The sequence below is a fragment of the Scleropages formosus genome, unplaced genomic scaffold, assembly GCF_900964775.1.
Source record: "Scleropages formosus unplaced genomic scaffold, fSclFor1.1, whole genome shotgun sequence".
Classification (NCBI taxonomy): Eukaryota; Metazoa; Chordata; class Actinopteri; order Osteoglossiformes; family Osteoglossidae; genus Scleropages; species Scleropages formosus.
Window position 1 is genome coordinate 308,319 of NW_021641041.1, and position 27,850 is coordinate 336,168.

General features: G+C 41.5%; 1 pseudogene; it reads left to right on the forward strand.

Annotated features, from left to right (window-relative positions):
• Positions 1-23,707: 23,707 nt before the first annotated feature.
• On the forward strand, positions 23,708-26,539 carry LOC114909727 (guanylate-binding protein 1-like; annotated as a pseudogene).
• The last annotated feature ends 1,311 nt before the right edge of the window (positions 26,540-27,850 follow it).

Below are 27,850 nucleotides of genomic sequence, written 5' to 3' on the forward strand. Positions count from 1 at the left end.
AAGATTACGTGAAATTTTACCATTCTTTTTTCTGTTCCTGGTGGGTTTGTCGTTACAGTTTGGCTATAATAATCTGTGTCTTCAAGGCTTCTGGGAAGTTGAGGGAACACTATCGTCACCTAACAGGGTGAACCAAAAAATTTTTTCTTGTGCCGTATCTGTAGATTTTATGAAATACAATGTCATATGAGCTTATCTCATGTGACTAGTTCTCTTTAAACTGTCACTTTTGTCACCCCTTAAAGCCCATGCTGTAATGGTTGCGCTTCACGAGGACGGACTCAAGTGCAGAATTTCTTAAAAAAGACATTTAATAAAGCCAAAACGGAATCCAAAAACAAAGTAGTGGGACAGGCGAAGGTCAGGCAATCAGCAAACGTAGTACAGAGGACTAGACAAAGAATGTGGTCAGGAAATACACAGGCAAAGCTCGATGTCGGAAAGGTTCACTGTAACACTGGCGGAGAAGAAACAAAGGAAGCAAAATAAGATTCCGCATCCAGGCTTCCTCGGCGTCCCTCTTTATAGTCGTTTCCATTAGGAAACAGCATGTGTCACCCATGTGCCGGCTGCGAGGGACGTGACACACATGCTCTCATGTTTCATCAAACATTTACCTAATAATTATGTTCTCTTGGCTTTAAGTCGACCTGGAGTGTTGGCGCAGCCATCTCTGCGTTAGAGAAGAGATAAATGCATTATACTTAACGGAGGTAACAAAGTACACGCTCACACCATCGGTTTGCTTAAACCGGAAGAGAAGAACATTCATTTACATACGTGCTTCATCAGAACACATCACGTACAACAAAGGTCATGTGATCGATACTTCACCAACATGAGAGCATACTGAATAGAATCTCCAACACCCCCACTTGCTCTCATTCTCTACAAGCCTAATTACAATACAACACACAGTTACATTCCTGTATCAGCAACATTTATGCCCCAAACATAAAGCTTTCAAACTTTTCTTTCTTATACTTCGTCATTGGTTTAGTCATCACATCAGCAACCATTTCTGTTGTTGGACAGTACTCAATTGTTATTTTACCATCACTAATTGCTGATCGAATAAAGTGGTACCTAACGTCAACGTGTTTACATCTTTGTCGACAAACAGGGTTTTTGGAAAGAGCAATTGCACCTTGGTTATCCTCAAAGATTTTTACCGGTGCATACTGACATCCATTTTCCAGTCCATTCATCAGTTGTACAAGGTACAGACTTTCTTGTGTGGTCGCAGCCAGTGCCATATATTCCGCCTCGCATGTTGACAAAGCAACTGTAGGCTGCTTCTTTGACTTCCAGGAAATGAGGGGACCATTTTTGGTTAGACTAAAACAGTATCCAGTCGTACTTCGTCTGTCATTTGGATCTGATGCCCAGTCAGCATCGCTGTATGCCGTAAGTTTCAGCTTCTCGTTACTCTTCTTGTACATCAGTTCTTGGTTTACTGTACCTTTCACATACCTCATCACATGCTTCACTGTACACCAGTGTTGCTCATTTGGTTTTGACATAGATTGAGACAATTTACTCACAGGTTTTTCACCAGTATCTGACTTTACCTCAAAACCTTCTGGCTGTTCCACATAGATCTCACAATCAATTGGAGCATGTAAGTAAGCCGTTTTCACATCCATCTGATGTAGAACAAGGTCATACTGTGCTGCCATTTGCATCAAGACACGAACTGATGTGATATCCCTTAGCAACATATCTAGCCTTATACGTTTCATTGTTATCTGCATTGTTCTTGATTGCATAGACCCATCTACCCCCCACTGCATGTTTGCCTTCGGGTAGAGCCATCAATGTAAAAGTTCCATTTTCTTTTAGAGAATCCATCTCTTCTTCCATGGCTTTAATCCAGACCTGTGATTTGGTTGAACTCATGGCTTCCTTGAAGGTTTGTGGTACATTACACATTCTGTAACAGTAGTCAATATTAGTAAGTATCTGATCATCATCTTCAATATCAGTTACGTAGTCAGATAAGTATTGGGGAGCTTTCCTGTTCCTTTTGGGGTTGCATCTATTCTGAATATTTTCAGTCTGATCATCATTTTGAAGATCTGTTTTGTCTCCACTATCTTGACACTTCCCTGAACTCTGTTCAGTGATGTTTGTTGTTACCTTAGATGGCAAACAACTTCCCCCATAAACATCCTCATCTGGTATTTGTGGGTCAGTTTGAGTTTGCTGCTCGACAGCACATTTCTTGAAGAATTTGACAAGCCTGTGTTTAAGGACTCTTCCAGTGTCTGTGTAATACACTAGGTATGAAGGGCTATTCTTGTCATACCCAACAAATATTCCCTTCTCACAACATGAATCTAGCTTCTTTCTGTCGTGTTTGTATGCATAGCACATGGATCCAAAAACTCTCATCTTTGAAAGATCCGGTTTTCTTCCTGTCAACATGTAGTATGGAGTCTGCTTTACTCTGTTATTAATGCATCTGTTGCGAATTACTGCAGCAGTCATCACAGCGTAAGTCCATAACTCTTTTGGTAATTTACTCTCAAGGAGCATGCATCTGGCCATTTCAAACAATGTTCGCCAACTTCTTTCAGCAGTACCGTTTTGGTGGGGTGAATATGGTGCAGAGGTCTCATGTTTAATGCGATTTCTGCTTAGCAATGACCGAAAATCTGTTGCTGTGAATTCAGTGCCATTATCTGACCTAATGCACTTTTCAGCACCATAAGGAGCAGTGTCTGCTAAGAATTTTTCCGTAGCCTTTACAGTGCCACTTTTCGCTTTCAGGAAGTAAACAAATATTGTGCCTGAGAAATCATCAACAAATACAAGTGCATACCTGTGACCGTCTTTAGCCTCTGGTTGAACAGGACCAGCCAAGTCTGTGTGCACAAGTTCAAGTGGGACTTGGCACGTGCATCGGGTTCTCCGTTCCTGCTTTGCGCAAATTTGCCTTGTGTGCAGATTTCATAGTGCAGTTTGGACTTGTCAATCTTTCCTTTGATTTCCATTCCTTCCACAATATCTGGCAACTTGGAAACATCATCATAGTTGCAGTGGCCGAGGATTTCGTGCCAAGTTTGAATGTCGTAACAGCCGTTACAATAATCTCCTCCCTTATCTATAGTGTTTAGATAGTACAGTCTATTATACTCTTTTATTTCAAATCTCGTGCCATCCTTGTGGATGAGCTCGTCATGTCCTTGTCAAAAATGAACAGAAGCCCCGTTGGCAGTCGCTGCTTTAACAGAGAATATGTCTTGTGGATATGAAGGAATGTACAGTGCTTTCTTTAGCGTTGTGCTCACTTGCTTACCTTCACTGTCAATCAAACATATCTCCGCGTCTCCTCTCTTCAGCGCAACGCCACTCGCTCTTGTCCCGTCCGCAAGCTCAATGAAATGTTTGCCCGTTTGGAAAGTCTCGTCAAATTTCTTAAACTTTCCGATGTCGGTAATTATGTGTGATGTTGCCCCCGTGTCAACCATTAGCCCTTTATGTTTCAGCCCGTCTAGTTGATAATCACACGTTTTGAAGACAAATGCATGTTTATCTGCGTCCTCTTCATGCGTCGCTTGTTTTGCGTCGTCTCTTCTTTTGCGTCTGCAAGATGCGTCTTTGTGTGTTGAGCTTTTGCAATAGCTACACCAGTGTGTTTGACTTTTACGACGTGCATTTGGACATCTCCGGGCTTTATGTCCTTTTTGACTGCAACTATAACATGTAATATTATCAGGGTCTGCGTTTCTCTCTCTCCCTCCTCTTCTCTCACGCGCTTTCATAATGTTGTCGTCATTTGACCTAGCATACTTTTCAGTGTTTTCAAAACTTCTAAGCTTTGTCTTAAATTCTGCAAAAGTCATAGTTTCATCACTCTGTGTTACATGAACTGCGAATGGTTTAAACGATTCTGGCAAACATTTAAGAATCATTGCAATCAACAGTCCGTCACTGAGCGTCTCCTCAGCATTCCTCAGAGCTGTAATGGCCGTTTCTGCCCGAATAATGTAATCCGTAACACTTTCCTTTGCAGTTTTCTGAAGGGATGTTAATTCTGTGTACAGGTTAATAATTCGCGGCTTCCCTTTTCCTGCATAGTAGCCCCTCAGTATCTGCAGCGCCTTTCTTCCGTCATCTGCGGCTTCTCTCATTACAAGGGAAAGACTTTTATCATCCAAAAACTGAATCAATTCCGCATAGACTTCTTCATTTTTATCAGTGTCGTCAATCTCATCTTCGTCCGCGCTTTCTCTATCGCTCGGTGTGGGGACTTTCAATATGGTCTCTTTCAGTCCCAGCAAACGCAGGTGCCCCAAAAACTTTGTCTCCCAAAGTTCATAATTCTTTTCATCTCCGTCGAAACACAGTCTACTCAGTCTATTACCAACTTCTCTCCTGGGCCCATAACCTGTTGGCGCAGCCATCTCTGCGTTAGAGAAGTGATAAATGCATTATACTTCACGGAGGTAACAAAGTACACGCTCACACCATCGGTTTGCTTAAACCGGAAGAGAAGAACATTCATTTACATACGTGCTTCATCAGAACACATCACGTACAACAAAGGTCATGTGATCGATACTTCACCAACATGAGAGCATACTGAATAGAATCTCCAACATGGAGGATTAATTATCATCTGCAATAATGCTGAATGTAGACATGTTCAAGCTATTTATGTGTCAGACGAGATGATGTACACTATAAAATGTATATGACCGATTTTTGTCTGCATAAGCACACAAATACGAGGAGCGCTTTGACTGTTGCAAAGGTCAGTGCTACAGCACTTGGTGTTCACTGTTGTCCTGACAATTCCAAAATTAATGGAATCAGAGATACACAGTTGGGGTGTTGTGCAGGACTTTGCTGATGTTTCAGTCAGCACAGAATTTCCTGACAATCAAACACACAGATCACTACAGTTGTGTTTGTCAGATTGAAAAATGCAAAATTAGATGAAAAAGAAAATATTAATATTAAGTTACTGTAAGGGCTGACATTAAATAATGAAGGAATACAATCAGTTGCTACATGCTATTAATTATTATTTGGAGTAACCATCTTAAAAGGTTGAATAAACAAAAAGATAATGTCTTTGACATTTCCTAGCTACTGTTTTCAAAGTCTAGGCAACATACAAATATATATTAATAAATATAAACATAAATTTTACAAATTTGTCACATAATGTTTCCAAGCAGTTACCAATTGTGCTTTCTTTACTTGAGCATTCCCTTTATTCACTGCCCTTTTTCACCCTCAGTGTCACACTGCAGTACTACCTCCGTAGAGAGTCATTGTTGTACTTTGACAAGTGTTTGGACAGGATGGACTCACTGTAGTCTGTGTGCATTGTCCATTGGAGTCAGATGTGCATTGGTAGCAATTCAGGGGATAACCTGAAATAAATCTCTTTGTTATTAATGGAAATTATATATTAAAAATAGGAAATTAAATAATTATAAACAATATTTCAAGCAAAAATACATGAAAAACACAGTTTGTTGCAATGAGATCTTTTTTTAAAGGTGCCATTCCCAGCAGTCAAGGCGAACGTAATGTTTTATTATATAAGGGAAGGCAGCAGTCCTGGTAGTCCGGTTATACCTGTTGCCATTTCATGGTTTTAGGGCTCCGAAATCTTTGAATATGGCTCATGATCGGTAAATCGTTCAACAATCAGCAGTTTTTTTATAATGGGGTTGTGGGGGGGCAGAAGAACTTGAGGGATGCGAGGTCTAAGGATGCCAAGCAATGTTTAAAGCTGCTCCATGTATGTAGGTTGTGCTGGAGTTCATATTTCCATGAGATGGAAAAGCATTAACGATTTGCATTTAATGCGGGAGAGATACTACATTTGCAGTTGCTGTTGAATTTGGTCGGTTTAATATGTGCTGCGCCGATACACCTCATCATAAGAGACAAGAGATGCTCAGCTTTCAGCCGCTAATACGTACTTCTATTGTGGGAAAGGTTCTGTAAAAGTGACACTGTCACTGACACGCAGCATATTTTAAAAGAACAAAGAAATAACGCACAAATTGGAAATATACTAATAACTTGTCCGTGTGGTCGTAATTGTGACTCAGAGTCACGAGTTATATTTTTACATCATCTGTTTCTGTCATATTCTCCAGACTCAGCTTTTCGTGACACTCACTGGTGCTGTTATGCAACAACGACAAGTATAAAAGCTAGTTATTTTATTTATTATATCTAAAATTAAACTTGCAATTAACTGTTTAATATACCGTGCTTAGTTTGTTGCATCTCCCGTGCAATTTAAGTTACCAATGCGCATTATTACTTTACAATCGGAAACAAACTGTACTATGTTACTGTAGAGAAGGTCGCACAGGTGAGGATCATGAGCTGGAAGAGAAGCTTCATCATAAGTTGTTCGTGTGGTGCACAATTGTGAGTCGTTTTATTTCGCTTTTTATACCCGTCCGAGGAGTGACGCAGAAGGGCGCATTTTCTGACAAATCAAATATACAGAAGTTAATTGAATTGATATTAAATTACTTTTAAATTACTACTAGTCCTAAAGACGGCGCCACTGCGCCCCCCCATGTATTAATTTGCAAATTTAAACATTTCAGAAAGATCACGTCTACTTTTCAAATAAACATTTCAAACAACCAAACTATGTCAAACATTAGAAGCATCTGCATAACACTAACTAATAATACAGCCCCAGTTCGTTCACATGTGTTATCTTTACACATCTTTGCTGATACAATGAGATAATCTACTAGATTATATGTGAAAAGGTCAGCTTCTATCTTCTAGTGTGATCTTTCTGGTGCACTAGGTGTTTTAAGTGGTTCTGCTAGGTTACCTGCCTCTACCCTGATACTTTTGACATTGGCACAAGTTGATATTTCAACTGTCACATCATGATTGATTGTGGGCCAGTAAATTACCTCACCTACCTACACTTTTCAATCCCCACATGTCCCTAGTAATTCATTATCAACATTTCTTTCCTCAACATCTTGGATATAACTATTTTCTTTACTTTGTAGATTATTTCATCAACCACTGTCAGTTCAGCTGTCACACCCCCCTCGGTGCAACGAGGATCACCTGTGGCAGATTGGGAGATGGGTGCATAAAAAGGAGGTTTGGAGCACACTCAGGCTGAGGTGGGTGCTTGATGAGTTTATTGAGACTGCTGGTATGCTTGACAATTTCACCCAGGGCTGTGAGCCCTGCCCAAGACATGTTCCCTGTCCTAGATAGCATCTGAACCCCTGCAGCTAGATCATGGCTGCCTCACTGCAGGGGAATTGCAGTGGACACTCCGAAGCCGTCTGTGTCTTGACTGTGGAGACCTGGGGCATTGACTGCCTGGTTTCACCAGAGGTGTTCCGTAAGGAACAAGCAGCAGTACTTTCTCCACATTGGCCCTGGGACTGTACCATCGATCACCTCTCTGGAGTGACACCCCCCAGAGGCTGGGTATACCCTCTTTTGATACCTGAACAGCAGGCCATGTCGCACTACATTGCTGAAGCCCTCTCAGCAGGTATCATATGTCTCTCTGCCTCACTAGTGTCACAATTTAATTGTAACTTTGTTTATTCTCCATGTAGTCATTCAGTGGCTTTTGTAACTATATAGCTCAAGGTCTGTGGTCTCACTACTTTTCCCACCCTAACTGATTATTTCTTTAATAGGTAGAAAGGAATTTCCACTATTTCTTCAAAAGATATGCACAGAAATCCACTCTAGCACATATGATGAAACCATCTTTAATAATCTGAAGACATGGGGAGATGAGAGGTTGGATCAAGTGCTGGTTTTATTGTTGTCATGGTTTTGCTTCAATGAGGATGGACTCAAGTAGAGTTCCTTGAAAAGATGTTTAATAAAGCCAAACTTGTATATCAGGCAATCAGCAAGTCTAGTACAGAGGACTAGACAAAGAATGTGGTCAGGAAATGCAAAGCTTGATATGGGGGAAAGGTTCACTAACACTCCCAGAGAGGAACCAAGGGTGGCAAAATGAGGTTCTGCATCCAGGCTTCCTTGTCCTTTATACTCATTGCCATTAGGAAACGGCAGGTGTCGCCAATGTGCTGGATGTTACAATTGTAGAGAATAACCCAGTGGTTCCTGGGGTGAGGTGAAGTTGAAGACAAGGTGGTTTTGATCTGTGGTGCAATTTGAAAACTGCAGGAGCCTGTGAGATTCTGTAGGTGGTGGTGCTGGTTTTATGCCTCACCTTGATCTGGTGCAGCTGTGTCTGCTTGAGATGCTGGAACATGTTCTGGAACCTTGACTGATCTTGCAGGATCCAAAAATGTAGTACCGGTTTTTCTGTCAGCAGTTTGTTTCATTTCCAGTCTGCTAGTCACTCTTCAGAGTGGAGCTCATATCTCTTAAGATATGAACATTGCCATGTAGCTCACCATTCCATTGAACCTTAGAACACAAATATTTTTTGTGGGGAAAATGGCAGGAGGTGTACCAATGCATATTTGACACAAATTGATGCTATACTACTTAACAAGTATAGCTGCATGATGTGCAGTATATGTATAAAACATTCATGTAAATGACAAAATAGCTTTGAATGTGATATGGTTCAAAATGTTTTATGCTCTATTTTTGTCTAAAATATGTGAACATTGTCTTTGAAGCAGTTGATGGTGCCTCACTGAGTACCAGAAAAAGGAAATGTTTCAAGTACCTCTACATATTACAAAATGGCAAAATTCTCCAACAAATTCCTTATGCAGCATAGCTGCCTTAAGTTGTAAGGTGATAGTATCGTGTGTGTGTGTGAGAGAGAAACTGCATTAAATAAGCATTTGTTGTTCACATACCATATTTTACTTTTCATTTAGACTTCAGATGTGTCCAAGAGTTCAGGTTAATTTGCTTTAAGATTTATATGTGCCATAATATACTTTGTACATTTGAAATCATAGCAGTTGCAAAGCTTGCCTGATCACTATTTCTGCCTAGAAAAACTAGTCACAAACTGCTATTGTACTATAGCTAATCTTTTTTGCTCCCTAGTTACTTTTTCAATGTAAAAGTGAAGTTTTGTAACAAAGGCAGGGTTCTAAAATTAAATGTTCTTGACGTTTCTAAGATCTTATCTGTAATGTGATAATGGGTTATTTCTTTCAGTGTAAATGTTCACGCTGCTGAAATCACCCAAATGACCGCAAGTCCTGAACACTTTAAGCACCTCTTTGTATGAATCGACAAATGTCCAGATGTCATCTGAAGTACAAATTGACACATTTGTTCACGTCTTAGAACTCTTCCCGCCGGAACTTATTACAAAAGCCCGGCATTTCCTTGTATCAAAATACTATCATTATAAGCTTCTCCGTCAGGATGTCCTTGGTAGGGAGCCTGTCCCGAAAGCATCAGGCAAAAGGCTAGTCCACCATAAGAAATCAATGTATCTGTCGATTAAATGCAGCTGGGGTATCGCATTCTCCGGAAACGTTAAGTGAAAAGACGGATACGACATAGTCATGCCGATTAGCCAGTAAATAAAAGGCTGAAGAGTAACGAAAGGGCGCGATATCGGAAGAAGCGCATCTTAAGCTTCGTTTTACTGGAAACTGTAGTGTTTACAATTATTCTTATATAATGGTTCTTTGAGTCACGCCTACTAAAAGACTATTGGTTATGCAGCACGATAAAAGAACTAAACGTTCACTCCCTTTCACTGAAAGTGAACACATGGCATAACGCGTAGTAATTTCAGTTAGAATTCAGTCTCCCCTCTGATTTAGGCGGGACCCAAATCCTACCAGTAAATCGAAAAAGAAATCTGTAAATCGACGCATTCGTTTTAGTCTTTGCTCTGACCTTCATCTTAATCTACGTGTCTATATTTGAGTGTAGGTCTACCTTTGCTCTATTATCGGGTTTTTACTTGTTCTTAGTAATTGTATGTCTGCAGCATACCTTCAGCAAAACATATTTTGATTTACTTTAATAATCAAAGTGGGGGCGCGGTGGCTCAGTCGGTTGGACCGGGTCCTGCTCTCCGGTGAATCTGGGGTTCGAGTCCCGCTTCGGGTGCCTTGCGACAGACTGGTATCCAGTCCTGGGTGTGTCCCCTCCCCCTCCAGCCTTACGCCCTGTGTTGCCGGGTTAAGCTCCGGCTCCCTGCGACCCCGTATGGGACAAGCGGTTCAGACGGTGTGTGTTGGTAATCATCAGTGTCAAACACCCAAATTCTAAAACTTTTGAAAAGCTTAATTAAAGTTGTGAAGCTTTTAACTCGACTTTTGGCACATTCCCTTTGTCTCCGCTGTGTTCTTACGGGTCTCATCTTCTGGTAAAGAGGTGGTTGGTATTTATTGTAACTATTTCAAATTTGCCCTACTTTGTCATTCGGTTCTTACAACGTTTTTGAACTATATTGCGGTATATTAAGAGTGCAGAATTTCTCTGGCTAATGTATGCGGTGGCTATCACACCGCAAAAGACTTCTTCATTATGATGATGGAAATTAAGTGGACGCTATAATGATACATATGTAACTTATAAATTATGAAATATACATTTTTCAACATTAGAGAAAAGCAGCAGTTTCTTCGTGTGCCTTGATTCCTTTCACTGGTCATTTCTATATATTCGACACTATTTCACATTTAATTCCAGCAGTAAAAATTAGTTCTGTTTCCCGTTGTGCTTAAACTATGGTTAGTATGTCTCTATCGATCCATGAACACCACTAAAACAAGCAGGAGATGGGTGGTCTGTTAAATGTTTGTTTCTTAGATGATCTGATTCCATCATTTTCATGAAATGGATATGGGCGTGGTACGATAAATTAACTTTTTGAAAGCGTCCCCCCCGAAAGGGGTGCCAAGCGTGATACTGAGACTGCACTGAAAGCAGTTAATATTCGTGCTTGAAGTGAGACGGTCAGCTCCTGCCCTCAATCACTCCAGGCGTCTGTATTGGGTGTTTTGGTGATTTCATGAATTATGAAACGCCGCGCTTTGCTCAGCCGTTCAGTTCTTTCTCCTACTTTGGCTTCTCTAAGATCAATTATAGTTGCGTATATCCCAAATCGGATATGATACTGTGGCGCCCAGCACTCTGGGTTTGGATGAGGCGAAGGACGCCCAAGAAGGGTTCATTGTGAACGTTTATTTGAACACCCGAAAATAGGGAACTAATGCTCTGTTGGAAGACCCAGTTTCCGCAAGGACCTGCGTCTCAAACCAGCTTTCCCAGCCTGCTTAGCGCCTCGAGGCTCTCTGCTTTCTCCCCCCGCAGACGCAGTCACCCCCTTATATTCCCCGTACGTCACCTAAATCCAACCAGTCACAATAAGCAAATTTCCCGCTCAAACACAGTAGCGCGGGTCCTTGCATTACTACAGTATATTAAGTGTGTTCATGAGTGACTCCAGTAAGCGTGACAATACGGCACTATTCAGTTCTGTTCAATTTGTTCTTATTGGCAAGAAAGTCTTATAAGGTTGTCTATAAATTCTTTTCCGTAGAAGCGCAAAAGTGTAAGATGCTACAAGTCCAATAACTGCAAATCCAGTTACTGGTAATAACTGGAATTATAATGGACCCACTGTCTTTCAGAGAAAGGGCAGCAACTTCAGAATCGTGCATGTGTTCTCAAAACTTCGTTGAATGGCACTCCTGTCCAGGAGGCTGCTTTGACTCACGAAACTTCTTTGCAGTTGTAGTAGCAGACAAGAGCCTTCATCAAGTTCTTACTGTTTTATCTGAGTCTACATGTAGCATAGGGGTATGGACAGTGAATTTTCTTGGGATTTCATTACATGTTTCTAACAAGTGATGCAGCATTGTTTTATACTATATGCTGTGGGTTTGAATTCTGGCTAATGCTTCAAAATTAATACAACACTTAACCTGAATTGCTCCTGTAAAAGTGCACAAGTCTCAATAGGTACAATATTGTGTAGCCTGTCATTGTTGCAATTTATTTCCTCAAACAGTTCAAAGGCATGTTTTATAGGTGATCTGGTGACTCGAGATTGCCCTGTGTGTGTGCACACACTCTTGGGCGCATGACTGGAAGAGCATGCATTGCTCTGGAGTACAACTGAGTGACTGTGGGTGATTATCTATCATTGCAAGTCACCTGGGATAATGTCTACTATGCAGTATTTAGTTGCTTTGAAAGAAATGTATTGTAAATCATCAAATGATCAGATTCATTTGGGTTAGGATATGAATTCAACTATACAAAGATTCTTTTAATACCCTGCTTCAATTTACAAAGTGTTTCCTAGGAACAAACTTGGATTTTGCACCCATTCTTGCAGCTACAAGCAGTCCCCAGTCACCTGAAACATGTATTCAGACTTTTGGAGGAGTTCCTCTCTAGGAGGGGGAGAGTTTGCATGTTTTACCCCATGTTTGTATTTCCACCCTTGCACAGAATGCAGCACTGGCACTTACAAACCACTTCTGTTCCTCCCTTGCCTTAGAAATGACAATAGACACCAATAGTAGAAGTGCCAGCCAGTTGAATCCTAGCTCCCAGACATTTAAATGCTAGTTCATATTTTTCATTTAACACTTCTCCAAAGTGACTTCCAGTGAACTCTATGTAGTGTCATCAGCTCACGCACCATATTCACCAAGGTGACTTGCACTACTTACAATGCATCACTCATCCCTATATGAGTGGAACACATTCCCTCTGTCACTTGCACACTGTGTGAACCTGAACAGCATGTCTTCAGACTGGGAGGAAACCCATGCAGACATTGGGAGAACATACAAATTCCACACAGCAGGGATCAAACCCATGTTCTCACTCCACCCATGTTCTGTGAGACAGCAGTGCTGCTCACTGTGCCACCTGGCATAAATGCCTATTAGTTTTGGGTTTTAGGAATGCATTAACTTAGTTGACAATTGTAATTGTCTTCAAGTCATGAGGATTCCTGTTATAAAGGCATTCCCAGGAATGCATTAGCTTTTTAAAATTGGGAGAGACTGTCTACAGTGGTGTGAGCAGGCCTAAGATTAATTGCATCACATGTCTTACTATGTTAGGTCAACTGGTGACTTTCAAGATGTCAGGCAGTGCTTTCAGAAATTACTTGCAGCTTATCAAGGTAGTTTTGGACATACTTTTATAGTTTGCATTTTTGAATCCAAAGAACTTATTTACATTACAGGGCAGTAGGTAGGGCAGTGGTTTAGTGCCTTCTTCCTGTTGAAGGATGGGGGGAGGTTAAATTCCACCTTTTGCTACCCTATCTTTGAGTGGTGTTGATCTTAAATTAATCAAAAAAATAGCCAGCTGTGTAAATGTAAGCACCAGTAAAACAAGTGAATTTTAATATTTTTCAAAAATCATTGTTTCCATGACAGTGATTTTAGTTATGTGGATGTCTAAAACCCCTTGGAAATGAAAGCTATACAGCTGCCAGAGTACTGCCATAATGAAAACAGTTCCTATACCAAGAGTTTGTAAAGCAGGGGGGTTCTTTTTTAAGATGGGGATGCATTCGGGACTTCATGGACAGGCCCAAATATTTCCACTCTCCAAACAGTGTCAAGCAATAATAAAATGGTAAGCTCTTAAAGAAGGAAGGAAATAAATTAAGACTAAATTGGAGTAGAAAGTTTACTAAACTGCAGTGCACAGGGGGGTACACAAATGAACCAAAATATAGCTCTACATTTAGTGTTTGCAACACAAATGAGGCTGTTTCACTGTCAAATGCAATCACTATTACCTAAGTATTTGTTTACAAGACAGTCACTTATCTCCTTTTAAAAACTAGGAATTTTGACTACACAACCACATTTAGTGACATGCATGTCAGATATTGAGTTGCTGTTAAAATTTGCATATTACAACCAAGTTAGCATTTAATACTAAGTTTGACATGAGGGGACTCCTGAAATTTCAGCTTTAAAAGCAAATAAAATGATCATCATGTAACAGGGCAGTGATAAGTAATTTAAATATATTTCTATAGGCGGGGTGTGGTGGTGCAGTGGGTTGGACCAGGTCCTCCTCCCTGGTGGGTCTGGGGTTCGAGTCCTGCTTGAGGTCGTCGAAAGCACGTTGGGCTTCTTGGGTCCACGGTAGTCGGGGTGTCTTGGTGGCAGTCAGGGCTGTTAACGGGGCAGCAATGGTGCTAAAGTTTCTAATGAATCGGCAATAAAAGTTAGCAAAGCGCTGGAGAGTGTTAGTGGGATAAGGCCATTTTAGGATGGCCTGTCCCTTCCGGGGATCCATAGCTATGCCATCGCTGGAGAGTATGAAGCCAAGGAAGGAGACCCGTTTCTGATGAAACTCGCACTTCTCTAGCTTCGCAAACAAGCGATGCTGGAGCAACCTCTGCAGCACTCTCCTGACCAGTTGGATGTGGGATCACAGGGATGCGGAGTAGATCAAGATGTTGTCTAAGTAGACAAGGACCCCGTTCTGCACCAGGTCCCCTAGGACATGGTTGACGAATGCCTGGAAGACGCTGGGTGCATTTGCGAGCCCAAAAGGCATGACTCGATACTCGAAATGCCCCATGGTAGTGCTGAAAGCCATCTTCCACTTATCCCTATAAGATTATACACACTGCACAGATCTAGTTTAGTGAACCATTGGGCATGACAGACTTGTTTTAAGGCTACAGTGATCAAGGGCATGGGGTGCAGATACTTTATTATGTTTAAGCCTTGGTAGTCTATACAGGGATGGAGCCCCCCCATTTTTTTTTTTTTTTTTTTTTTTTTTTTTTGCAATAAAAAACCCGGCAGATGCAGGTGAAGTGGAAGGATGTATTATACCAGATGCAAGGGCTTCAGAAATGTACTGCTGTAAAGCCTGGAGTTCAGGGCGTGACAAGGGATAGATTCGGCTGCGCGGTGGTGTGGTACCTGGAAGGAGGTCGATGAGGCGGGAGCTCTGCTGCCCACGTCTGACTGAACACTCCTGCCAGGTCGAGATATTCCGGAGGGACGAGAGTCTGTTGCATACGTCATTTAGAGGGGTGATCCAGGAAGCAAAGTCGGTAGGGATGCAAGGAGTCGCTAAACTGGGAAGCCATGTAGGTAGATGGGAACTGGGCTCGGAACGGGGAAACCGGGCAAGGAGCGGGGCAGTCATGCAGGTGTCTCGCGAGAACTAAGGCGAACAAGGTTCCGTGTCAAACTTGGTTCTGGCGTTGCCTTTTATGACCCCGTCCTGACTGGTTCCCAGGTGCGGCTTGTGTCGGTAGTGCTGACGTGGCAATACAATGGCTTTTTTCTTCACACTCATTTTGTTAACAGGTATTTTATTCACAATCTAACATGTTTCACTGTGCAAAGCAGGTAGACCCTATGATTCTTCCATCACTAAAACTACTGTACATTCTTCCTGCTTACATTCACAATCTTGGTCAATCACATTCTGGTAAACTGCAGTTAAAATAGATTCAATACCAGCTTTTAGAAATGAACTCTGTAAGCATGCACATATTATTCAAATCATAAAACCTTTGATATGAATACCCTTACATAAAGTTTCTCTTGTGGTTTTCCAAGTCAAACTTTGAAGGTGACATGAATGGTCCAAAAGCTATTCATTCACCTATAGAATTCATGGTAGAGTAAAAATAATTTGGATAATGTGATAGAATTCAGTAATTTTTCATGCAAATATTATACATGTTAAAATCTGTATACTGAATGATTTTAAAGTACCTCTGTAAAACTTAGTCCTTCATAAAATACAACTTACTTTGGTTCATTTTTTATTTCAGGTGATATTTTTTAATCTGGGAGATGATTATGTATTTCTTTTCCATTAAGAGATAATGGTAAAGCAGCCCAACCTCCCAATTAATCCAGAGGCAAAATTTACTTTTCTTAAATCTGAGAGCACCTCAACTTTATGACTAAATAATTATGTGGTTCTATTCCAAGGGTTCAGAGGACAACGTAACCCCATCCCAGATCTGAGCAAGATGGTGGAACCCAGTAAGACACAAAACACACCACTACAAAGGTGATGTGTTTGTGCCTACTGTCAAAGATAATTTTATCATTCATGCTGATATTAGATTTTTCAAATGACCAGGCCTCTTAGTGCTTAGTGATGATGATGATGTGGCAGAACTGGTAGTTTTAATGTGGAATGTTGTGCAGTTTGACAGCCAGTGAAGAGAGGCTGGGGTACACACTGTATCAAGGGAGCACAGAGAAGAGAGCAACCACACCTGACCCTTGCCATCAACATACAGCCACATAACCCAAAAGGCACATGTGAACATAGCATACACAGTAACATTTCTAACTGGCACATCAGGCACTAAGGCTGTTAGACCCCAAGAAGCTACAGAACTACAATTTCCTGATTTGTCCAGTCTATCCTCTCCCTTCATTTATAGCTCTGGCAACAGCAGTAGGTTGACCTGTTCATGTGTGCCCACATCTCTCCAATTCATAGTAAATATCTTGCTCAAGGGTACCATAGCAGGAGGTTAGGCAAGGGATGGGTGCATTCATTCACCAGGTCTGTGTCCAGCCTAAATAACATGCCTCAGAAGCTATGCCATAACTTGTATTGTATTTCCATTGGTTTATCACACTTATGATTTTACACTTTAAGTCATAAGGGGAAAATTTTGCAAAGTCTCAGAAAACAAATAATGGCATGACAGTTTGGCACTGTACAGTAAGTCTGCTGTTTGTCTTACCCCCCATGTTTGTATTTGATGTGAAAGTTTACCACTAGCAGGTTGGGCCGCGGTCCTGCTCTCCAGTGGGTCTGGGGTTCGAGTCCCACTTGGGGTGCCTTACGACAGACTGGCGTCCTGTCCTGGGTGTGTCCCCTCCAGCCTTCCGCCCTGAGTTGCCGGGTTAGGCTCCGGTTTCCCGCAACCCCGTTTGGGACAAGCGGTTCTGAAGTGTGTGTGTGTGTGTGTGTGTGTGTGTGTTTACCACTAGCGTCTCCAAAATGATTGTCAGAATTTGAGACAAAACTCTTCTGTCTTGACATTGTCTTTCTGAAAGAGTGCAAATGATGGCGCATTTAATTCGTATATGTAGAGCTCCGAGGTTTCTTGAGCACCTGCAGTACTTGTTAGATCTGTTTAGAAATGCGACTAACACCTGACCACTTGGTCAGGGACTTCAGAGAACTAAATATTATGCAATGTGACAACACAAATTTGCAAAGTGCTATCTGACAAAGCTCTAACTGATTTTGTGTACTGTATTTTCATCAGCTGTCTAGCCAAAAGCGCACATTAGCCTACTGCACTGACCTCCAAGATGCTTTTCTTTGTAACCACAGAATTTATTGCAATCCTTATCTTCTGCCTTTCCAAATCTCCATTTTTACCTGAAGTATGGTTGCACATCTGGCTGGAGTTATTCAGGATTATATTACTGCACTCTTAATATTGAGCATAATATTTCCAAACATACCATTTATTATTAATGTGTTAATTCTTGAACAAATTGAATATATTTATATCATGCCTGAGGGACAGTGGTGTGGAGTGGCAGGGTACAGTATGGCATGGCAGATTTGGCCTGTGCCTGGTGTATGGTGGGTCGAGGGTTCGAGCCCTGCTTGGAGTGTCTTGCAATGGACTGGTGTCCTGTCCAGGGTGTGTCCCCCTGCCCTGTGTTACTGGGTAGACTCCAGCTTGCTGCAGTCTGCTTGGGACAAGCAGTTGTAGACAATGCCGATCATGCCAGGTGTATCTTAATCTGGATCTTTCTACAGCACGGCCAAATCTTTTTTGTCTCAGATTCCTTTGTGCTCCCACAAGCCAATACCCAAAGCATAAGCACATGCCTGTTTGTCCACACTGGTTCACAATGCCAGTAGCAAATTTGCCACCACCTACCGTTTTTTTCAGTCTTATCCACAAAAGCGATGCCCTACAGAAACGCAACAATTTGTACATGCCTGTGGATAGACATACAGACTCATAACAAGCATAGGCACATTTTTGCACTCTGGAACATAGTTCTTCAAATCAGAGCTTGAACCACCCAGAAACAAAAGTAGAGTGAAAAGTTCAATTTTTTTTCCTGGAATTATAGGGAGGAAAGATTCTGTGCTAATTTGCATAGCCTTCAGAAAAGATTGCATGGCCATTGGAACCCATGCTAGTTACAAAATATAAAACTGATAAAAATTTACTAAATGGAAAATATTCAAAGGTTTTGACCATGCATTTAATAATTTTATATACATTTTAGCCTTTAATGAAACACATTCCTGTTCCACCACAAGACAAATGCAGTACAATTACATGGAATACAATATCTGATTCTTTCACTTAGTCTTCCAAAAGGAAAGCTGCATTAAGAGGAACTACTACTGATGTAATAAAGGATTTCATTCTTCTAATTAGATCCTTTAAAAGACATGCTGTTACGTCCTCCAACTACAACTGAAGGATACTCTCAAAACTAATCCACAAATTAAAACATTGTTCAAGTAAAAGCTTGTTACTCCAGTACAAGTCATCCTATTATATTCACTCCTGAAATCCAGCAAAGAACTGTAAGAGAAATGAGTAATACTTTATTTTTTGGACAGATGAAGGGGTTTGTTTTCCTGATCAGTATGTGAATGTCTCATGGATATTATCTACAAAAGCTGTATGCTCCTGTAAGTACTTCCTTTTTTTCTTCATGACATGACTAGACCCTGAAAGAATACTTCCTGCTTCAATGTTGTGACTGCGGACATGATGACCACATCACTTGCCTATAGGAAAACGTGAGCAAGCAGCACTGATTTTATAAGCAAATAGTGATGACCACACTAATAACATTTCATGTGTGTGTTTCTTGGCTGGTTGAGAGAGGCTTCTAGCTTTTTCTTATGCTCTGCTTTATAACACTATCCCACTGTACTAAACTTGTTCCTGTGTCCAGGTACAACTGGGACAGGTGCTTCCAAAGATCAAAGAATTAAACTAATTTTTAAAGTGTAACTATGTCTTTCACCACAGACTTCTCAACCCCATCCTGGCTCCAAGCTGCATAGTGGAACCTTGCCAGATCCAAAACAAGGAACTATGAAAATTTTAAGCAAGACACAATATCTTATCACAATTTTAATTCAAACATGTCAGTATTACTTTTTACAGCTACACAATGCAGATTGGGAGACTGCCAAAGAATTTTTTAAAATTAGTTAATTCATGACTTTATTATTCATATTTTTATGAAAAAGCAATATAAATCTCATTTTTTTGATCTTACCAGTTTTTCTCTGTGAGGATGGGGTGGGAAAGCTGGCAGCAGGTGGGACACTGCTGAGACTTGGCTGCGCAGTTTGGCAATGATTGAGGAGAAGCTGGGATGCCCCCTGTACCCAGGAAGCAGAGAGAAGAGTGGGACCACACCTGACCCTGGTGACCAAAGCAGAACCATGTTATATACATAGGGGACATAACCCACTGAGCACATGCAAAAATATACTTACCACACACGGAAGTGTTGTTACACTGTTAGCCACTTCCAGGCCCCCAGACAACAGAACTTTTCTGACCTGCTCTTGTTAAGCCATCCTCTGCCTCCGTCTCTAGCACCGGCAGCAGAAACAAGTTGACTTTTGTTTCCAAGTAATCCCTTCCCAGGCCAGGGAAGATGTTAGTCGAGCATTGATAACGTGCCTGAAAACATATGTTGTATCATACCTACTGAACACTGCAATTCACTGAAGCACTTCACAACCTTGCTCATAACGTGAAGAACTCCTACAGGGCCGAGTCAAACACAGGACAATGTTGAGTCTGGGAATAGCTTTCTGCCTCACCTTTGTATGTTAGGTGAGAGTGAGCCATTAGTTTGTCTACCACGAAGTGCATTTTCTTCAGGTTTTGTTGACAACTCCATCTTTGCTGTGTTCTGCAGGAACACTGGAAAAACACAAGGTGAACACAGCAAGTTTGTACATGCATCCTTCCGTGTTTTCAGAGCTGCCAGTTCTGAGCTTGAACACAACCTTAAAATTGTACGATGCTATACAGAAATACAAATAAGAACAGAATGGATTTCAAAGAAAAAAACTGCCTGGATGTTGCACATAATGTGTCATATGATGTAGTTTCAGCTGTCACCTGGCAGTCCACTGGTTCTCATATCTTTTTCCCTGCCGTTTCAGTTCTTTTCAGCATAATTATGAATTCTGCTAAGTTGGTAGCACAGTGGGGGGGGGGGCAGGTCCTGCTCTCTGGTGGGTCTGGAGTTTGAGTCTGTTTGGGGTGCCTTGTGACGGACTGACATCCCATCCTGGGTGTGTTCCCTCTCCCTCTAGCCTTGCGCCCTGTGTTGCTGGGTTAGGCTCTGGTTTGCCACGACCACACTTGGGACAAGCTGTTTCACTCAGTGTGCGTGTAAAATCATTAAGATCATTTCCACAACTGTCTACAAACTGCGTACCTTACCCTTTCTGCTGGGAGCTTTGCTAAGGTGATTGGGGTCTTCTGCAAGACAGGCCCCAGTGGCTCCTCACTGGCATCCTGTTGACAAAGTGAAAAGTTGGTCTATTCCATTGCTTAGCAAATACAACAGGAACTTACGAGCGGGCACCCATCAACAAAGAACCAAATACAGGCTTGCCTTACATAAACAACACACATTACAAGAATTCAGACTTATGAGTACATGTAATTTGTAGGAAGGAAAAGGTAAGTTCTGTCCTTTGCTAAGGGAGGGTAAAAAAAATGTCATTTGCTATTTTCTTACTAAATGCATGCATTTGGGGGGGCACGATGGCACAGTGGGTTGGACCGAGTCCTGCTTGGGGTGCCTTGCGATGGACTGGCATCCTGTCCTTTGTGTGTCCCTTCCCCCTCCAGCCTTTCACCCTGTGTCGCGACCTCATGTGGGACAAGCAGTTGCAGACGGTGTGTGTGTGTGCGTGCGTGCGTCTGCATGTATTTGGGTGCGAATAACCCCAAGAACATGGAGAACATGCAAACTCCATACACCATGAGCTGGATTCAAACCGATGCATGAACAAGCGTAAAGCAGGTGGCACGATGGCACAGTGAGTAGCGCTGTTGTCTCACAGAGCCCCAATGGTGCGAGAGGACATGAGTTCAGTCTCTGCTCAGTCTGTGTGGAGTTTGCATGTTCTCCCCGTGTCCGTGTGGGTTTCCTCGGGGTGCTCCGATTTCCTCCCACAGTCCAAAGACATGCTGCTCAGGTCCCCCATAGTGTGTGTGTGAGTGACAGAGAGAGTGTGTGTGTTCCACTGATGTATGGATGAGTGACCCAGTGTAAGTAGTGTATCTAGCAGTGTAAGTCACCTTGGTGAATAAGGTGTGTGGGCTGATAACACTACACAGAGTAGTTGCTTTGGAGAAAAGTGTTGCCACGCCCACATCCTTGAGCCGACGCGGAACACCGGGGGCGCGGCGCAGACTGGGGCATAAAAGGCTGCGTCAGACCAGGAGCTGATGCAGAACCTTGTTCAGCCTTGTTGTTAGCGACCTCCTAGCCTCTTGCTCTACTCCTTCCTGATCCGTCCCCTGCTTCTACTTTCCTGTACCTCCTTATGATCATCGACCGCTTGCCTGTGTATCGACCTTGCCTTTTGGATTCTCCCTGTAACAGCGTTCGCACCTCGAAGACCGATTGCCTGTCCTTTGACCATCTCTCTTGAATTTCCCTGAATAAGCCCCGAATCCCGTTCTGCACTTGGGTCTGCCGCTTCCTTTCGGAACAATCCATGACAAGTGTCTGCTAAATAAATAAACAAACGTAAATGTATGTAATCTAACTGTGAGGCACCACTGACAATTACTATAAACACCTAATAAAAACAAAGATTTCAAGCTAAAATATGAGCACTGCTGATGCCATGCATGACAAAACATGAGCAGCCCCCCATCCCCACATGTGCTGTGGCTTCTCAGTCGTCTAAATGTTGACACCTACAAGCATCCCTCTAAAATCCTTGTGATTTTTTATCACAGTGTAAAACCTTCATCTCTCACAAGTCCTGAAAGAAAGCTTTAATGACAGTGCTAAAAATTTTCCTTACCTATACGTGTAAAACTTCAAGTGACAAATCACACAGCACTCTACTGAAAGACAGTATTATTTCACGACTTTTCCGTGATTTCAGTGAGTACACATTAATAATAACAATTTAATAATATAATAATTTCTGAGATGTACATCGCTTTGGAGAAAAGCATCTACTAAATGAAGTGTAAATGTAAATAACACAAGACAATTTATTAGTTCGACAGAAAGAGGGGTTGCAAAGTGTTACAAGTGATTAAATGATCGATTACAAGAATTCCATCTTATGCAGTGTAACAGTGATGATGATGATAATAATAATGATGATAATTTTTATTCTATATAGCCAAAGCAAGCATGAAGAGAATATCATCTAAACAATACACACTCAATGTATCCAGCGCGGCACCAAGCCACTGAGCACGTGGACGTTAAAGATGACTCTGAAGTCGGTGTTGGGAGTACTACTAATATACTACTGGGCTGTTTTTCACTATTGCTCCGTGAGTGCAGTGCTATGTGTTAACACGCACCCTCCGCTCCCGAGGCACATATTCCCGCTCCCTGCCCGGCCCAGACAGGTTCTGTCCAGGGGGGCCCGGCTCTCGATTCTGGCGTCGCCTCCTCCTCCGTCCCGGGCCGTACATGCCAGGCTGACTGTGGCCGGACTCGGACATCTCTCCAGTGTGCACTAAACGAATATGAACATGAACATGTTGTATGTGTATAATTTACTGACTCAGTCTCCACAACATGTTTGGAAAATTGCCGCTGGCATTGAATTTCAGCTTAGTAAGAAGCAACATCTTTTATTAATGTAATTTTATTTCTACTATCGGAACTGCTGAAGCATAAAGTACCTATCAACACACACACACACACACACAAAACGGAGCGTCTCTGAAATATTGGCAATAGATCTTCAAAAAAATACGAGTATATGTATATACATATATATATATATGTAAAAATCTATGGACCGTGTAAATAATTTAATAGCCCTCCATTGTGTCATGTTTTGGATGCGCCAAGTACTTTCAGTTTCACTAAGACATGATATTAGTTTACATTTATTTCTTAAGCAGACACATTTTTCTCCATTTTCCCCATTACATCAACACGACAGCTTTTTTACTAAATTACTTGGCAGTGATTTATATCAGCTATTACTGGATTTTGAAGAACTTTAACATCTGCTGCTGTTAAATAAGAAACATTCTTCCTTCCACATCTCAGTTAAAATGGTGGAAACTGAGCTTCAGAAAAAGTCCTAAATCCAAGTGAAAGGAAAAGGACAGCTTATTTTAATCTAGGCCTATCTTAAGCAATTAAAAATATATGCAATGTACAATTTAAGTCAAACCACCTTATGGCTCATGTCATTGAACAAAGAGGAACTTTTCTTAATTTTGGGGTTCAGTGATAGGAAGTGGATAGTGTAATTTATAGAGTAAGAGCGGGTGGAATGTAGGTCAAGTGGTAGTTTTTGTCTTGCGGAATAAAGACTGGTGGACAAACTTGATGACTTGGACTAGACTGTATTAGTGTGTCCTGCTATGCAATTCTAAAATCCACATTTAGTGGTTAAATGACAAAACTTGGAAGGGGTGTGGGAAATGTTTTATACTGAGGAAATAAGAATTTATCCAAAGGTCTTCCAAATGATAGTCCATCACATCATCTATTGCATTGTTCCCTTGATTCTTAAAAATAAAGATGCCATTTTATGGTTCAGTCACTGCAGGTCAAGATAGCGGGCGCCAATAGTGACAGTCATGGAGTCCCCAGTGTGTCTGATTGAAAACATTGATGGGACCCTCAGAGTGGTTCAAGAAGCGACAGAGTATCTCATGAGGATCAATCAGCCAGTGGTGGTTGTGGCAGTGGTAGGACTGTACCGCACTGGCAAGTCTTACCTTATGAACAAGCTGGCTGTCAAGAGGAAAGGTGGGACTGATTTCCACTCGTAAAACTATGAACATGGGTATACCCATGCCTTTTCTTGTTCTACAGTGATTATTCCTCTGTTCTGAAGAGTCTCTTTGTTCCCACCAGGATTTGCCCTGGGAGCCACCGTACAGTCCAAGACCAAAGGCATCTGGATGTGGTGTGTGCCTCACCCAGTGAAAGAGGGCCACACTCTGGTGCTGTTGGACACTGAGGGACTAGGAGATGTGGAGAAGGTGAGGAACTGATCATAATATATTTTTTAGTAAACATTAAATCAAAAATAAAAATAAGTTAGTAATCTATACATGTCAGACTACACACAACCAGTTTCTGCTCGAAATCTCCAAGAAACACTTTTCTGACACATGGGCAGTCGTGAAATACTGAACAAAAGAAATAAAAACAAAAGCACAGAAGCTACAAAAATAATAGGGGGGGAGTATTGATTACAAATCCACCTACATGCATGTCACATTTAAGATGAAGGACACTTATCAGTGTGTCAGCTGTGAAAGAGGTCTGACAAACAACACCTTTTTGTAGTCTTTCGTCATCTTGCGAGAATAATACGTTCCATTTGTAAATTGACTTCTCATCAGTCTAGGACATTACCATTCGTTTCAATGGTTAAATATGATACATTCCGTAGCCTCAAAGCTGACACCTATTTATACTAATGGAGCCATGTTACAGTATCAGGAAACAAGTGGCTTTAGCAAACAAGGGGCAGTGGAGGTTCAGAACATAATGTAGCATCAGCCAAAGTGTAACTGTAAAGATCACATGGTGTCACTAATCTCTGTACTCAGTAACATGGTGGCAATAACTGTACAAGTTTCAAAATTAATAGGTGGCTGATTACTGTTTGAATTTTGCCAGGGAAGCAATGATGAAAACGATGACTGTCTATTTCAAATGAGGAAATGTCGCAGTAGAAAAACGGAAGGCAGATGTCACGCACTTCCCAAAATCTAGGCAGGGCTGTCATTTGGAAATTTCTTGAACTTCTGATAAATTTATAAAACCCATTCTGAAGCAAACACATGAGAATTGGAGGTCCAAGCAGGAGAACAAAGCAGTATGGTGTAATGAGTTGTATTCTACACTTGCAGAGATCAGGACAAGTTCGTTTTTGGATTGAAACCAGAGAGTTTCTTAATGCCACAACATCTGTTGCAAACTTCCTATATATAGTTTGTCTTCTGTATTTGTTTGTGTGTCCATCCTATGGGAATCTGTGTATGTCAAAGAGTTTATCTTTGTATAAGTGCAAACATTGTTTCTTTACTGCGTTTTCATACCAAAGCAACAGTGGCTCCATACATGCACTTCAGGTGGTTCAGAATTTATTTCTCATGAATACCAGCATGAAGTTGCATACCTTCCATGTCACGGCAAGTTGCCAAATGTGAATATCGTTGATCATTTGGACAAGGTGTTGAAAATCTGCCTTTCACATAGACCTTCAACACCTCAGTTTCTTTATAAACTAGAGTCTTTGCTTGACCAGTGCTGCAGTATCCACCTGCAAGTAGTTCAACACTTTCAAGACACTGTTCCAAGAAGCAATGAAACAGTTTTGAATTCAAAGTATTACCAAAATTTAACTTGCATATTTTTCTATATTTTGTATTATTTGCAACCAGTGTTTTTGGTGTCATTTAAGAACTTTGTTTTTTATTCTTTTACATTGTCATCTGCATGTTTCCAGGGAACACCAAAAGATGAACAGACTGGACTCTAACTGTAATTAATAAAATTTAAATTTATTTAACCTGGTGATGTGGGCTAACTTCTTCAGGGTGACCAGAAGAATGATGCCTGGATTTTCTCTCTTGCCATCTTGCTGAGCAGCACTCTTGTGTACAACAGTCGAGGCACTATAGACAACTAAGCTGTGGAAAACCTCCAGTATCCTTTTGTTGAGTTATAGTACAATAAAATGTGTGCTCAACTCAAAGAAGGGTTGGCTGATGACAGCTGTATCCATCCCAGACAAGCTTACTTCAAAAAAACTGCCTTTATAGGTCACTAGTCACAGTTTCTGGTTGTAGTTTGTGTAAAAGGGCTTTAAAGAATGTGGGATTTGCTCATTGTGATGTAATAATTTACTTTGATCCTTTGCGTTAAAACGCTGAAATAGAACAAGAGTGGGTGATACTGTTTAGCGCTATGTGTGGAACAACATACTGTGTTTTGAGTCACAACCAGGAAGCGTGAAGACATTTTAGTGGCTGTAAGTTAAACCCAAAATCTCCAGCAGGCCATTGTTCCTCAACCTCTGCAGATACGTCACAGAGTTGACAGAACGGATTAAGGTCAAAGCCCCCAGTGCTTCATCTGCCGAGGATGATGATGCAGAAGACGCCCAGTTTGTTCAGTTCTTCCCCAGTTTTGTGTGGGCTGTGAGGGACTTCACTTTGCAACTACAGATAGATCGGAGGCAGGTGAATGAAGATCAGTATCTTGAACATGCACTGACTCTTAAAAAGGTAAGAATCATGCTACACGTGATTATATATCAGTGATGTTAGTGCTAAACTAGTCCAATGGGTTGTGTTTTATTCTGTCTCTTTTTCTTAATAAAGACAGACAATCCCAGTTCTAAAGTAACTGTTTAATAAACTTCAAACACTGCACTTACAAACTCAGATTGCGTGGGCTAGCTTTCTCCTGGTGCACACTCTAAAAGTGGCACCTGCTGCAACAGCATATATAAGAATAGTTCCTATTGTTACATCCTTTCTCATTTTTTTTTTTTTTTTTTTCTTTTTCCTAAGTAACAACACTCGAAAACTTTACTGGGTATTCTTAACTATATCACAAACATACATTTTTGTTTCTTTTCCCCCCACAATAATTAACATTATCCAAAATATCACCGTACATAGTCTAAGTACTGAGGTGCCTTTACAACTCGACCAGCTCTCGTGACAACAGTCGACTATGCGTCCATCCGCATGGCTCCCTGGATCTGTTTGGCTATGGATGTAGTGACCGTTGGTGTGCTGACTGGAACATCCGTATGTTCAGTACCATCCGAACTGACAGCATCTGTGCTCATAGTCACTGTAGGGTTTGCATCATGAGCCTTTCTGAGGTGCCTGCGGTTTCTCCTGATAACACTTCCAGAGTCTAACTGAACTCTATATGACCTTGCGTCGAGTGGCTGCACCACGGTGCCCGTCCGCCAGGTGGTATGAGGCTCAAATGGTTGTATTCTCACTGCGTCACCTTGTCGTAATATGTCCATGTCCTTAGCTGATTTGTTAAAGTAGGTCTGTTGTCGATGTTGGTTGGCCTTCAACTCTCCCAGTGAACATTGAACTTTCGGTTGTAGAAGACTCTCTTTTGTAGGTAACAATGTTCTAGTCCGACGGCTAAGCAGTCTCTTGGCTGGGCTAGCTGATAGTCCTTGCGTCAGCGTGTTTCTGTGGTCCAGAATGGCTAAATAAGGATCCTGTTTTGTCTCCTGTGCTTTAAACAGCAGTCTCTTGGCCGTTTTCACAGCTGATTCCGCCTTGCTGTTGCTCTGCGGATAGCCCGGTGATGAAGTCTTATGTTGATATTCCCAGCGAAGACTGAATTTCTGAAATTCCTGGGATGTGAACTGTGGGCCGTTATCTGAAATGGCAATGTCTGGGATGCCCTGTCGCGCAAAATGAGCCTTCAGCTTCCTGATCACAGTAGCCGCTTTGGTGTCAGGCAAAAAATCTAGTTCCCAGAAATTTGAGTAGTAATCTACTGTAATAAGGTAATCCTTATTATCAAAGGTAAACAAATCGATGCCTACCTTGGCCCATGGCCTGTTTGGCATTTCGTGTGGCTTCAACGTTTCCTTCTGTTGGTTACAGTCCACCGACCGGCAGGTGTCACATTTTTGTATATACGTCTTGATTTGGTCATTCATTCTCTGCCAATAGACACACTCT